Source organism: Hemicordylus capensis, chromosome 4 (assembly GCF_027244095.1).
Source record: "Hemicordylus capensis ecotype Gifberg chromosome 4, rHemCap1.1.pri, whole genome shotgun sequence".
NCBI lineage: Eukaryota > Metazoa > Chordata > Lepidosauria > Squamata > Cordylidae > Hemicordylus > Hemicordylus capensis.
Window position 1 is genome coordinate 210,257,672 of NC_069660.1, and position 14,738 is coordinate 210,272,409.

The window sequence follows — 14,738 nt, forward strand, 5'->3', positions numbered from 1 at the left end:
GATAGCTAGATATAGGAGGAGAGGTGGTCTTGTGGTAGTGAACATGACTTGCTAAGCAGGCTCCACCTTGGTTTGCATTTGAATGGGTGACTACATGTGAGCATTGTAAAAAAATATTCCCCTTAGAGGATAAGGTCATAGCTCAGTCGAAGAGCACTGTTCGCTCCCTGGCATCTGCAGCTAGGGCTCAAAGAGAAGCTTGCTTGAAATTTTGGAGAGTTGCTGCCAGTCAGTGTGGACAATACTGAGCTAGATGAACTCTGACTCAGCATAAAGCCTCTTCCTATGTTCCTGTATTAGGAGGTTATACATTTAATTCATTGCAATCCCATTTGCAGTAGGGAAATTTGAGAATTTCCTTCCCAAAAGCAACCTGCCTAGAGAGCAGGAGACTGTGTTGGTTCAAATCCCCGCTGATGTCCCCAGAATATGGGAAACTCCTCAGGGGCGTAACAAGGCTGGAGTGGGCCCAGAGACAAAATTTTAAGATGGGCCCCTCACTGCAGAACACATACGTAGTATTTAATTTTCCATATATCCTCAAGCATGACTTACAATTTAGCATTAGGGGTTTTGCCCCTCATGGTAATAAGGCTACGTATGTGTTCTCCATGGTGAGAGTTGCTAGAGCCAATCAGAAAGAGAACAAGCAACATTCTGAACTGTGAGTTGCTCTCTTGCCCAGAGCCCTTCTGCAGAACAGAGAGGGGATGTCTGTGTAGTTAAACTTGTAGTCTGAGAGACAGAGGAATTTGTGCTTCCCTAGGTGAAATGCATTCTCAAGAAGTACAAGTCTCAGCGTCCATTGTGCATATAGAGAAAGATGAGAGGGGACAATGTACCACATAACCACAGCAAAGATTGCAGCCTCAGAAAAGACTGCATATCCCAGGGGCACTCATGCCATTCCCAGGACTCCATGGGAAAAGGGCGGAAAATGCCCCTTTTAAAGTCAAGCTGTGGTAGGTGGCTGCTTATTCTTTCATAGTGGGGAGACAACAAGGAGGATACAGGCCTTTCTCCTGGCCCCTAGTTGTCCTGGTAAGTTGTTTTAGGGGTGGGAGGCCAAAGTGAAGCTTCAAGGAGCCAAAAGGTTCCACTTGAGTCAAAGTGGGGGCAAAGAGGGGCAAAGTAAATAAGGGACCCTTTGGAAGCTCCAAAATGATCCCTGGAGCACAGCAGGGCCTCTTCACACAGTCTTGTGATGCACACTGCCACTGACTGTAGCAGAATCTGAAAGAGGTTACACCAAGCCAGAACTCATAAAACTGCAGGTATCTATGGAACCTGCAAGTTCAATTGATTTTAGGGAGATAGTGCATGAATTTGCAATGAAACAGACCAGAGAAATAAAGCTTTAAAGTGAGTTGGTCTATTTAGAAAATGTTTGCAGCCATGTTGGTCCATTAGAACAAACAAACAAACAAACAAACATCAAAACATCAACTGGATGATACCATGAGGACCAACAGCCCTAAACATCCAAGATAGTCAGCAATTTTGAATGTAATTTCAGGACTCCTGAGATTGTGTGTGTGTGTGTGTGTGTGTGTGAGGGGGCTCATCTGACAAGTGTGTTTTGGGCCCAAAGAAACAATGTTTGAGCCCTGTTTATCACTCTCAATCCGTTGGATCTCTCTATGTGCTGCCCATTGATGATATCAACAATTGGCATCGTTTACTTCAGCCTGTCCATCATGGTCCTACTACTCACCTTTCTTACCAGACCAGTGGAGCAGTTGCCCTCTTCAGGGGTTGCTGTGGAGCAACCCCACTTCCTACTCCTATGAACCTTTCTTTAAATGTCACTCCTCCCTCCCTTACTGATATAGTATCCTATATTCCTTTAAGAATGTAAACATTTATGAATATGTGTGGTATTGCTCAATAAATTTTAAGTATAGGAGATTTTGTCTTCAGTTCCGTACACAGTCAAATCATTTAATAGATCTTGTCATGTATATGATGTTTTTTATTAAGAGATATATATGCCTGCAAAGTACGTATACTTTATCTCAACTTAGACTTTCCCTCTCCCAGCAAAATGAAGTCTTATGGTATTAGGCTAGGCTAATCAAAGGTTTGTTCAAACAAGTAAAAAAAAGAAATGGTATTTTACTCCTCTAATATCTCTTTATTACTAATTATCAAAAATCAGGGCTCAACCATTGACACAATGTCAAGGCACATCACTTCATTAGAGGTTTATAGTTTAACAAGACAGTAGCAAGAACAGAAAGACAAAAACAAAAGAAAATACAAAAATACAAAGTAGTTCCTCTCTCTCTTGGAGGATCTTTCTAAAGAAACAGCTTGCACCAGGCGCGTAACAATGATAGGGCAAGGGGAGACAGTTGTCTGGGGGCCCCACTGCCTGGAGGGGCACCCCAGGGGCACCTCATGTGACTCCCCATTGCCCCCTGCCCAGCCCCATAGCCTCTCAGCCACTTGCCCTCTTCGCCGTCTCTCCTGCTTGTTCTGCTGGCCCGCAATCGAAGCCGCAGGCAAGCTGCAAAGAGCTCCTTTTCTCCCGCCTCTCAGCTGATTGGCGGGTGGGCGGGGCTTCCGGCCTCCGTGTAGGCCGCAGTGAAGCCTGAACTCGAGTAGGGCCCAAGCAAGCCAGGAAGGAGGAGGCAGCCAGAGTGGCCACCACTGTTCTCTGCAGCAGAAGACCCCTTGCTGCCAGGTAGAGTGTGAACTCCTTTTTGTGGTTACCTTTCCTGCCCCCGCCCCCAATATATAGGGATCTGCTTGCCATAGGGCTTGGATGGGGGGGGGGCGGGAGGGACCGAGAAGCCTCTGAATATTTATTTTGAAACAGCTTGGAAAATTTGCTGACTTAAAAAAAACTATCTAAAAAGTCCTATAAGTGGCTTGTTTCATGGCAGAAAATTGCAAAAACTTCTGGAACAGTATTTTATTAATTTTATTTATTCATTCATTCATTTATAAATGCACTTATGTTCAAGTTGTTTTGCAACCCAGAAGGTCTGAGTGAGAACTGTGAAGCATGCGTGGTGCTTTTATTTTATTTTATTTTTCTTGTGTGTGAACTGCTCCCCAATAACTTGCAGGGACTTCAGGGTAAATCTGGCCAACATGTGAATGCAGCACCTCCATTCCAGAGGAGATGTATGTTAAAGGGCTTTAAAAGCCTCCTGTGAAAAACCTCCTGCAATCAAACTTGACTGAATTTGTTCAGAATTCTGGGAAAACAAACATAGGTTCACCCTGCATGGTTGAAAGTCTCCTTTGCTAATCTGCAGCGAGGGGCCCATTTTAATAATTCATCTTTCTAGTGTGTTCTAGGCATTAAAAGTAATACAAATGTATAGTACTCAATGTATATCACTATATATTGTGATGTGTGTGTGTGTATTCAGTGAAATGTATTTGCAGGCAGCATACTTATTTTGGAATATCAGACTTAAATCCTTGGGGGCCTGGGGTGTGCAGAGGCCCTGGACTTGGGGGGGGGCATTTTAAAATCTTGTCTCTGGGCCCACTCCAACCTTGCTACGCCCCTGGCTTGCACAGTTGATATTTTCATCCTGGGTGTCTCCAAGCTATGTTCATGTCAACTCTAGGACCAAATTCAGACTTAACACAGAACCAAGGGTCCAATGGACCTGTGGTTCTGCTTCCAAGCCCCACATGCTTACCTGTCCAAATTTGGATGTAAGCACTGCCCTGCTCTCTGCATTCTGCGAGACTGCAGAAAGGAGGGGGGACTTCTGCCGGGCTTCCTCCTTTGATTGAAGGACAGCTGTGGCAGCCAATCAGGATGGAGAGAGGGAGGAGCTTCCTTCCTTCAACTCCGGTCCCAGGGAAGGCTGCCTCCATTACTGAATTCAGTTGTAATGGAGGTAGCTGCAAACCGGAGGCCCAAGCAGAGAACCTCTCATCAAACCAAGGGTTCAAATTGGAGTTTGGTGAGTGAACCCACAGGTTGATTTAAGGTCAGAACTGCAGTTTCCCACATCTGGACATTCAGGTGTGGTTGCCTCCAGTTCCCTATTATGTCAGAATCCAGCCTAGATCTTTTCCTTCTGCCCTGACACACTGTTTCGGGCCTTAGTTAAACGGTTTCACTCTCACTCTTGCTCCTTCCAATTCAAAACAAAAAGTCAGGTGCTGATTGTTTTGTTGGGAGGACATAGGTAAAGGCCAAGCACAGAGTGGAAAACAACAGGTGCTATTCTTAGCAAAAAAGAGGGCTCACACCCTCTTATTTGTGCAAAAGATTACACACAATGTCTTTTCTCAGGTTCACTTTTAGCTTCTTTTAAACATTTGGGAACAAACACCCACCTACTCTACCTCAAAAAGGAGCCTGTTCTATAACAGTTATTCCTTCCTCCCTTAATGATAAATATAGTATCCTATATTCCTTTAAGTAAGTAAACACTTATTTATGAATATGTATGGTATTGCTCAATAAATTTTAAGTATAGGATATTTGGTCATCAGTTCCATATACAGCCAAACCATTTAACTCCCATTGATTCCAATGGAACAATCAAATTGTAGTAACATGACAAAATTCTAGTAACTTGATCATGGCAAATAGTTAAATAGAACCTTCTTTTAAGGGCTGGAATTAGACTCTACTCTTGGACTTTTCGTTCTTGTTTCTTTCCATTTCTAAGTTAGTGTATTCTGTTCAGCAAGAAAGAAGCATCTTTGGCTGCAAATACAAGCGGGTAAGAGTTTATTTCCACTGGAACATGGAGGTCTTATTGAAAATTGTGCACAGGACTGCAGCTCTTATACTTTGTTCCACCACTCAGTATCTGACAGAGCCATTCAGATTTGCTGTATATTGATTTTCCCACAAACTCAGTGTGGATGACAACCTAGGATTGTTGGCAACACAACACTCCAACTTGTGTCTAATTTCCTGTTTTGAATGAATACTGAATGATCATAACCATTCAACAGCCTCCAGGTGTCCTAATTATTATGTCACAAGACTTCCTACATTAATGTTGTTACTATTTTTCATTGCACTGGAAACCAATATTGGTTGCTTTTTCTGCTCAAAAGCCATTGGATGTTAAAGAGGTCGGGATCAGATCAAACCCAAAGGATGCTATGTACCCATGAAAATTATACTCATAAAAAGATGAGAATTAGCTATGATTGAATAAGACACAGTGGGGGAATACAGATACAGTCACTTTGGGTGCTAGCATCCCCCCACCCCCCTCTCCCAATTAGAAATGTTGGGATGCAGGCATATGGTAAGATCCTCATTTCACTGGTGGGCCTACAGATTATGGCTGCCACCATGGCTGTACGGCCACTCTGAAAGTTACTACTTAGTGAGGTGTTCTCACAATCAGCCCTACCTGGGTAGCACAGCACTCGCCTGGGTAGGGCTGGTCGTGAGAACTGCTGGGATTGGCCTCATCCCAGCACTCCTCAGCTGGGTAGCCTGGGTTTTGTAAAGTTGTGCCATCATGTGGTTGTCTTTGGTAGAATACAGCAGGGGCTTACCATTGCCATCTCCCACGCAGTATGAGATGATGCCTTTCAGCATCTTCCTATATCGCTGCTGTCCGTACCCGGGCTAAAGGTCAGGTATGAGGGTGCATGTGCGCCCTCCTACCTCACCACCTGGTCATGTGGGCACACGGGCTGCCAGTAGCTCCTTTTGGGCTGCTGGCAACCATTGAAATGCTAAAGGCCAGGGGAAGGAGTAACCTGGCCTCAGGAATTTCCATAATGCACCGTGCTGGTTGCGCTTTGTATTGTGGGATGTCTAGAGGCCGGGTGTCCTTCCCTTGGCCTCTGGATTGATCTGTGAGCCGCTTGCTGCTGCACCAATTGTGTGTGTGTGTGTGTGTGTGTGGGCACTCAGAACTGCGATTGTGCGGTGGAAATGTAGATAGGATCCTGCCTTCTCTCCAACCCTAGCCCAAGAGGTGTGAGAGCGACCTCAGTAAATGGTACAGTTCATTCTCCCTGTTTTAAATGTCTTTCTTTGTACAGTGGGGCCTGCTTTGTAGCTCCCATTAGCATTCTACAAGTGACAGTAGTTTCTCCATTTCATTGCTTCCCTGTCCCTGATCTAAATCATGCTGGATGCTTTTCTGCTACAAATCAGACTCAATAAAAATCTAATCCTCAAAGGCAGTGACGGGGAGGATAAAAATTCCACAATATGTATTTATGAAGTTGATTGAGCATGGCAATCTCAGTTTAATAACCTTATATGAATTGGTTTTGAGCTGTAGGGTATTATTTCAGCAGTTAAGCGCAAGTATCCAAGGCTGTACACTAGTTAGAGAGATCAAAGTCCATTTTTACAGATGGCCCATGATGCTGATCATAGGATGTTAGTGGCACTAATTAAGGGGGTGGGGGAGACACTGAGAATTGCCTTAATAGGAAATGTGATTTTTCCCAGTGAAAACAGACTCACATTTTGAATAATAAAATATCTTTTGTCTGCATTTGCTACTAACATTTTACTACAGAAGTAACATTACCACTGAAAAGCGACCCATGGTAGCAGGGTTTTTCATATACCAGTGTTAAAAAAAAATATTTAGAGCTGGTCTTCAACACATGCATGCAGCAGAATGAGGCAGTAGAATTCTGAGGTGGTAGAATGGATTGCATCTCTTCATAATAGGGAGGAGAGCTGGACTTTTGGTTGTACACTATGAATTGTCTCCTTTGTTAAGCAGGGTCTGTCCTGGTGTGCATTTGAATGGGAGACTACATGTGTGAGCACTGTCAGATATTCCTCTTAGGGGATGGGGTGACTCTGGGGAGAACAACTGCATACGTGCATGCAGAAGGCTCCAAGTTCCCTCCCTGGCATCTCCAAGATAGGGTGGAGAGAGACTCCTGCCTGCAGCCTTGGAGAAGCCACTGCCAGTCTGTGTAGGCAATAGTGAGCTAGATGGACCCATGGTCTGACTCAGTATAAGGCAGCTTCCTATGTTCCTGTATTGTAGGTGCAGCCTGTCTTTTGAGTGCTTCCCAATACTTAAAAAAAACCCTATATAAATTCTACCCTAGCATAGTAGAAAGAAAGAGTCTAGCTCAGTCGCCTTTCTGTTGTGCTGATTTCTGCTAAGGTTGCTCTTTACACACACACCCCACTACCACCAATATTATATACCGCTTTTCAACAAAAGTTTCCAAAGCGGTTTAGATAGATAGACAGACAGACAGAGATGGATTCCTGTCCCCAAAGGGCTCACAATCTAAAAGGAAACACATGACAGACACCAGCAACATCCACTGGAGGGATGGTGTGTTGGGGGTGGATGGGGTCAGTTACTCTCCCCCCTGCTAAAAAAAAAGATAATCACCATGTTAAAAAGGTGCCTCTTTGCCCAATTAGCAGGGGCAAAGGGGTGTGCACATACACACACGGCAGTTGGACCTGAACTACCCATGCTGCCACAAGGTCCATTCATGCCTAATTCTGCTGCTGGAGTAGACTGGCAAAAGTTATGCAGAATGAGATAGTAGACAAAATTTGCAGGATTCTCGACTGTACCACATTAGCCTACAGGTGGGGACTAGTTATTTTAAAAGCCATCCCACCCAGAAAAATCCCTCTGCATGTAGCACATCAAGGAAAGGCCTGTGTTCCACCGTTCTCTTTGGTGTGCTATTTATCTGCATGGAGCAAAACTAGAATTCTGCTTGCTAAAAGTGGGGAGGTGAAGTTGAACAGACTTACCAGTAAAGTAAGGCAGTAGGTGGAATAGCCGCATCCTTTTTAGGTGCTGCAGGCCATTTTGGATTTAAACACAGTCCTACAACTGAGCAACTTTATTCATCCAAAATAGTTGGTTCAAGGATAAGGAACCATAGTACTATACCTTCTCAGGGTCATATATGGCAACAACATGCAAGTAGTCAAAATTTGCTTTTAAGATAGGATTCTTTGCTTTCTAAGATAGGATAAACAACCCGACCCCAGAGTTGTTTATGGAGTTCATTCATTCTTCCTTTTTATATCCCTTAACGGTTTGGGCCTGGGATACCCAAGGGACCACCTGCTCCCAAGGGTTGCTGCCTGCTTGACGAGGTCATCTGAGGGGGCTCTGCTCTGAGTGCCGACAATGAGGGAGGCTCGGTTGTCATGCACACGGGACAGGGCCTTCTCTGTTGCTGCCCCCAGACTCTGGAATGCTCTCCTGGTGGCTATTCACTTCTCAGTTTCCATCACAGCTTTTAGAAAGCATGTTAAATCATGGCTTTTTATCCAGGCATTTATTTGATTGTCTCTGCTGCTGCTGTTTGTACTTTGTATTGCTTTTATGCTTGTGTTTTAAATTTTTAATCAGATTTGTTTTATATTTTTAGCTCAGTATTTTAATTGTGTCTTTTTTACAATCTTGTTTTTAAATTTTGCTGTAAACCACCTTGGGATTGTTTTAATGAAAGACAGTATAGAAAATTAACAATCAATCAATCAACCAACCAACCAATCAATCAATCAATATTCCACTTTCTCCAATAGGCTTCAATTTGATTCAGTTGATTTGTTCTGTTTCTGCATTGCTGCTGTTGAAGTTCAATTGTCTTTCCCCATCCCCACACATTAAGACTGTACTCATGATTGCACAGAGTGTGACACTGCTGATCCTTTTGGATCTCTTGGTGGCTTTCGATACCATCGATCATGGTATCCTTCTGGGTTACCTGAGGTAGGTGAGATTAGGTGGCACTGTTCTACAGTGATTCTGTTCCTACCTCTCTGGTAGATTTCAGATGGTTTCACTTGGAGACTGCTGCTCTGCAAAGTAAGAGTTACTATATGGAGTTGCACAGGGCTCCATACTGTTTCCAATGCTTTTTATCATCTACATGAAACCAGTGCTGGGACAGATCATCGGGAAAATTTGGTGCAGTATGTTATCAATATGCTGATAACACCCTAATCTACGTATTTCTCCCTATCAACTTCATCAGGAAATGGCATAACTTCCTAAAATGCCTGCCTGAGCCAAAGTTTTGGCTCTACTTATGGTGGGTGCGCAGATGGGCGCTTACACTAACTTCCAGAGGATAGAAATTGTTCAAACCAAATTTCTCAGGGGTATACTGAGGGTTGCTCGATCTGTCCTCAACGCATGCCTTAGACTGGAAGTGGGTTGGCCTACTGTTGAGGCTAGAATCTGAAAGGCTATGTTCAGTTTTTGGCTCAAGTTGTTTTTCTACCCTGATGGGCTTGCCCCATTAGTCTTAGAAGATTCCTTTAAGACCCGATGGAAACGGGCCATTGACAACAGATTAAGTAGGTTGGGTTTTTCATCTTTGGTGATAAGACAGATGGGCCTCGAGAAGGCCTCAGACACCATAAACCAACGTATAATGGACATTGCCAGGCAGGAGGATGTTAGTAAAATAAGACCTGGGGTTTTTATGGGGGCCCAAGCTGATAGTCGGCTCCTGGCTCGATACTTGATAAAGCTATCCTTTGTTGAACACCGTAGAGCAATGACTGCGGCCAGGTTCAATGCCCTTCCTTCAGCCGTCCTGGAAGGGCAATTTCTGAAAATCCCTTATCTCCAGAGATTGTGCCCGTGTCATGCAGGAGAGGTTGAATCTACTGAACATGTGTTGTTGAATTGTTGTTTCTATAAGGAGCTAAGAACAGAATTAATTTTTCCCCTTTTAAGAGGTCGTAGATTGACCTCAGGTCAGGAGAAGGTGGAGTTTTTACTTGCAGACTTGGATGATTTCATCTCGACAAAAGTAGCCAAGTTTCTTTGTATTGCAAGTAAACTCCGCAGAAGACATGTTGAGAGGCTAGATGCGGGCTTAGTATAGTAGGAGGGTGAACTGATTTTATCTAGACAAAATTCTTCATATATGATACTTTTACTGTACTGTTTTTATTGCAGTTTCTCTTGATGTGTTGTGTACTGTTGTGTGTGTTATTTTGTTGTATTGAGTGGCTGTTGGCTGTAATAAAGTACTACTACTACTACTTCAGGAAATGCCTGCCTGGAGGCAGTAATGGGCTGGATGTAGTATAACAAATTGAAGTTGAATCCAAAGAAGATGGAAGTACTGATTGTGGTTGGTCAAGACCTGAGAAATGGATTAGAGCTGCCTGTTCTCAACTGGGTTACACTCCCTCTGAAAGATCAGGTATGTAGGTTGAGAGTGCTCCTAGATCCCAAACTAACTCTGGATTATAATTTGAATTATGTACCGTGTGTGTGTGTGTGTATAGCTACAGGTTGAGTATCCCTTATCTGGACTGCTTGGGACCAGAAGTGTTCCGGATTATTCCAGATTTTGGAATATTTGCATAATGAGAGCCCAAACTTAACAGATGCCAACAGAGCAGGTGCCAAACTGAGCAGGGAGTGGAGGAGGGGGGCTTCCCCTTTTCCCTCTAGTGCCAAAGGAAGAACATAAAAAACATTAAAAAGCTTCACAATAAAAACAGAGCCGTAACTAGAGAGAATTACAGACAAAACCCCTGTCACTATCAGCCTTCTGAAATAAGTACGTTTCGACTGCATGTTTAAAAGCAGCAAAAGCGGGAATCTGCGAGTGAGTGAGCTGAGGCGTTTTTTTGTTTTGTTTTGTTACGGCGTGGTGTCCGGATTTTGGAGCATTCTGGATTTCAGATGTCTGGATAAGGGATACTCAACCTGTATATATATGATAGATAGATAGATAGATAGATAATGCTGTGCTTAATATGTTAATGAAAAGTGACCCCAATTTCAGTGTAGTTCTGTAAGAAAGGTATATAGCTTAAGAGCAGCACAAAAGAGTGAATGGGTCTTTCAAACTCACCACATTTATGGTGGATGCAGGAGCCTTACTCATATTATGTTCAACACACATAAAATCTGTGTACAGGGTCAACGTGTAGAGATTTGTATGCATGTACAGTTATTCAAACATTATGTTCAATACACATACAGTAGTACACTTCCTATTTGTATCCTGCATTTGAGGAGCCTATACTCTGGTTCACTTTTAAAATGAATGCATGTACAAGTCATTCATACAAAACATGAATATGTGTGTGTACAAACACGATTATGTACAACATAATGTATGAGTAGGGCTAGGATCACCTAGCAATTGGTCATGTATCAAAACAGTTTCCTTTTTCCTTTTTATTTTCAAATGGAAATCCATGTAGGGCATCTGAACTACTATTTTTCTTTTTTCTTTGATCAGCCTCATAGACCTAATCATAAATGTTTGAGGGCTTATTGGAAATTCACTAAATGTCATATTATTTGGAAATGGCCCATGGACTGTGCTAAACCCTAGTCTATATGACATGGTGCATACAAAGGGCTGTCAAAAAGAACTGTGCATTACAGAACCATTGTGTGCAATTGATTACAAATGTTTGTTAGCAGGTCTGTATGATGGTAGAATGTCGTAGCAGGGGTGTCCATTAATCTTTAACTAATGAGAGCAGACTAGTTAAGATGTTAAGATTCACAGGAGTAACAACACTAGAAAACTCTCCAGGTGGTTTATCAGAACACTGCGAGGTACTGTAATAAGAGTTAGAAACTCTGATGAACAAAATCAGCATTTGCATTTTAACAATGTCACGTAAGAGCGTTACATGACATGACATTTTGCCAGTAGCCACTTCAGCATTACTCATGTTGACACCGCTCCATGTTATGACAAAGGGAACAAACCAAATCACAGCTGCACTTACTGTTTGGAATTGGGCTGGGGGGAAGGAGTGAATCAAACACCTGTCGTTATTTATTGGCTGTCTACTTGATAACAGCCGCTGCAGTTCCAGCCAATGGTGACAAGAATCAGAATATCGGAATTCCATGCTGCATTGCTTAAAACCAATTGGCTGCATTGTGTTGCATGGCAAACACTGTCAATAGTGAGAAAGAGAACATCCCAAAATCAAATAATTAACATATGTTAGAACAGGAAAAATTAAAGAGAGTTAATTTCCAGTAATATAACCCTTTGCTCAGTCCGTTGTGCTCAGTATACGACTTGGACATCTCATGGGCCTGCTACCCTCTCCCATATTAAGGATATACTGCACTCTGCTAGCCATATTCTAGAAAACATTTTAAATGAGCAACAGACCAAGCCATGTTGTATGTGGGGGGGCACTCTGTACTACATGGCTGGCAGCATTCTCATGATGCTGCTTCTAATATTTATTGGGGAAAGCCAAATCTAGGCTGTTGTTTAATCACGAAATTGGGTCACCTAGTTTGTAGAGAGGCACTAGCCCTGTTTGGGCTTTTAACAAGTAGGGACTCTGGACTTGTATACAGCATTGTTGAAAGCACACTCTGAAACCCCACCTTGCCACTCTCCACACTTATGTGAGCAGCAGGGATAGGCAGCTTGCCCTTACACAGAAACAACTGTGAAAAATAATATTAAGGTCTATGGCACTGTAAGAGTTCAGACAGGAAGTCTCTCAAAAATTGGGTTCAAACTGGAGAGGATAGTGGCAGGAGCAGCGACTTTGGTATCTGAGGATACAAAGGAGCAGCTACTCTGATACAAAGGAAGGGCACTCCTCTGATGGCTTTGGAAAGCCTTCAGCCAGGAAAGCCTTGGTTGGGACCATCTGAACAGGAAACCAGACATGGGCGGCTCTGGTGGGGGGAAAGGGGGACATGCCCCCTCAGAGAAACAGTTTGTTCCTCCAGCTGCCCCCCCATTTCTGTTTCAGAAATCTAATGTGAGATACAGCTCACCCACCAATAAATACACTTTGCCCCTTCTGTGCTCCCCTCAGCGCAAAGTCTGCTATGGACTTCAAAACTGGGTGAGACTTTAGTCTCTATCAGCAGATTAGATGTGTTTCTCCAAAAGCCAAGCCTCAGATGACTGAATGATGACTACTCCCATAATGTCCATCACCAAGTTCAGTAATGTTATCAAATGTTCATTGCACAACATGGTGCTGCTGACCTCTGGTGAGGAGAGCTCCTTCTTGTGATGTGGAACGTGGAGTGCCCCAGTGTTCTAAACATGGGAAGAATCTCTTCATGAGCACAGCAAGTTCAGACAGAGAGTGGGCAGTGGGGCTTCTAAGCATACCTCTGGGGGTACTGTATATGAGTATAGCACCCCCACTTTTTATAACAATACTAATTATTAGCCCATTATATAATAGGGCTATTGATGATTTTACTTGTGTGTGATATTCTTCCAACAGCAATAATCTGTAAAGTAGTAGTTCTGAGCTTGTTGACTGCTACCATGAAGTAACAGAGGAAGCTTCAGACTATCATGGTTCTGTTACTGTGTGGCAAAAGGGATGATTTTTGCTAATCTCTCTTTTCCTCTGAAGCCTACTGTGCATTGCCAAAATATGTCCTTGAGGGTTGTTCGATCCTCACCTAAATGTATATCTGAAAATGTGAAGTGTAAATAGAATTAACACATTTGGAACACATTTGTCATACTTGATAGGGTTGGCTGCAATTATGGAGCAGGAAGGCTGTCCTCCTCTTCCCAGGATATACAGCTCTTAGATCCAGTGAGAAGGCCCAGCACATGTCTGATGTCACCCTGGTTTTGAACCAGTCGGGATTTGAGATTTTGCCTCCAAACTGGAGGTTACTCCTCTTCAAAGGGCCTAAACTTACATGTCTAAAGATGGGTCCGGTTTGAGCCAGTTATCTACTGTGGAAAAGGGTTTAGGCTTGTACCTTGATGGCTCTGTTCCCTTCAATGACAAAAAGCAAGATAGGATCCACATTCAGTAACAAAAAGGAGGAATGTCCCCCTTTCAGAGCACTCAGGGTGGGGTGGAGTTTAAGCCTGAGACATTCTTGGGCGTAATTGTTAAAACCTGCTAGGGTCTGGTTCGGATGATACCTAACCAGTCCATACAATTAAAAAGGGGGTGCATCAAGTATGCCCATTGGGACGTGTTCCTCCTCATGCATCCCTGTTAGTGGAGTTGGGTTCTGAAGAAACCACTCAGAACCATAATTTATAAGTATAAGAAATGTTACTTAAAATAAGAAAAACTTAGCTGGGTTACATGTCTGTTTGGATGGAGAGAGAGAGAGAAGTCAGTGTGAGTCTAAGTGACTCAAAGCTCTTGGCATATGAATCCCCTCACCTCCCTTCAGGTCTAAAGTAAAGATTAACCCTTTACTTTCTGGCTAGGAATAATCCAACTGCCATTGCAATTCCAACAGTCCCAACGCTTTCTTTGCACATCCTTTTATCACATTAGAGTGGGCTGTTCATCCGAATACTCATGTGTTTATTTGTTATACTTATTTCTCCAAACAGCTTCGAGCAGTTTACATGTGTCAGAGAAGGCTTACATATAAAGTGATCATACTTCTCAATATTTCAATGTATTGGTTATGATTTCAAACTATACATGAAATTCAAATGATATGCATGTAATTTCATTACATTTGCTATTATAAAAAATTATTAATTGAAAATGTGTTCTCAGTTATAAAAATATATTGCATCAGGATTTCTGTGCACAATGGGCAAATATTGAGAAAGGATTTCCTTTAAGGGGTTGCCTAAGCTACTTTCCATCTGAATTTCTTTATTGGCAGTTTCAGAGAATAAAAGTAAATTCCCATGTGGGTCATTTGCTGTATGCCACTGACCTTCAATCTAACGGTTCCAAGTCCACAAAGAACACAGAACTTTGGACATCATAGGCTGAAACCAAAGCCAATTGAAATGGTGGGAAGTCTTTTCATTGCTTTCAAAAGACTTCAGGCTCTATCAGATGTGATACAAAT

General features: G+C 42.9%; 1 long non-coding RNA gene across 2 annotated transcripts; it reads left to right on the forward strand.

Moving 5' to 3' along the window:
- Positions 1 to 2,622: 2,622 nt before the first annotated feature.
- LOC128323547 (uncharacterized) lies at positions 2,623 to 14,034 on the forward strand. 2 transcript variants are annotated; one of them, XR_008306342.1, is made up of 3 exons: positions 2,623 to 2,686; positions 9,971 to 10,128; positions 13,429 to 14,034. It is a non-coding gene; the product is annotated as an uncharacterized LOC128323547 (long non-coding RNA). The 2 variants fall into 2 exon arrangements; XR_008306341.1 differs by lacking the exon at positions 2,623 to 2,686 and adding an exon at positions 3,767 to 3,932.
- Positions 14,035 to 14,738: the final 704 nt, after the last annotated feature.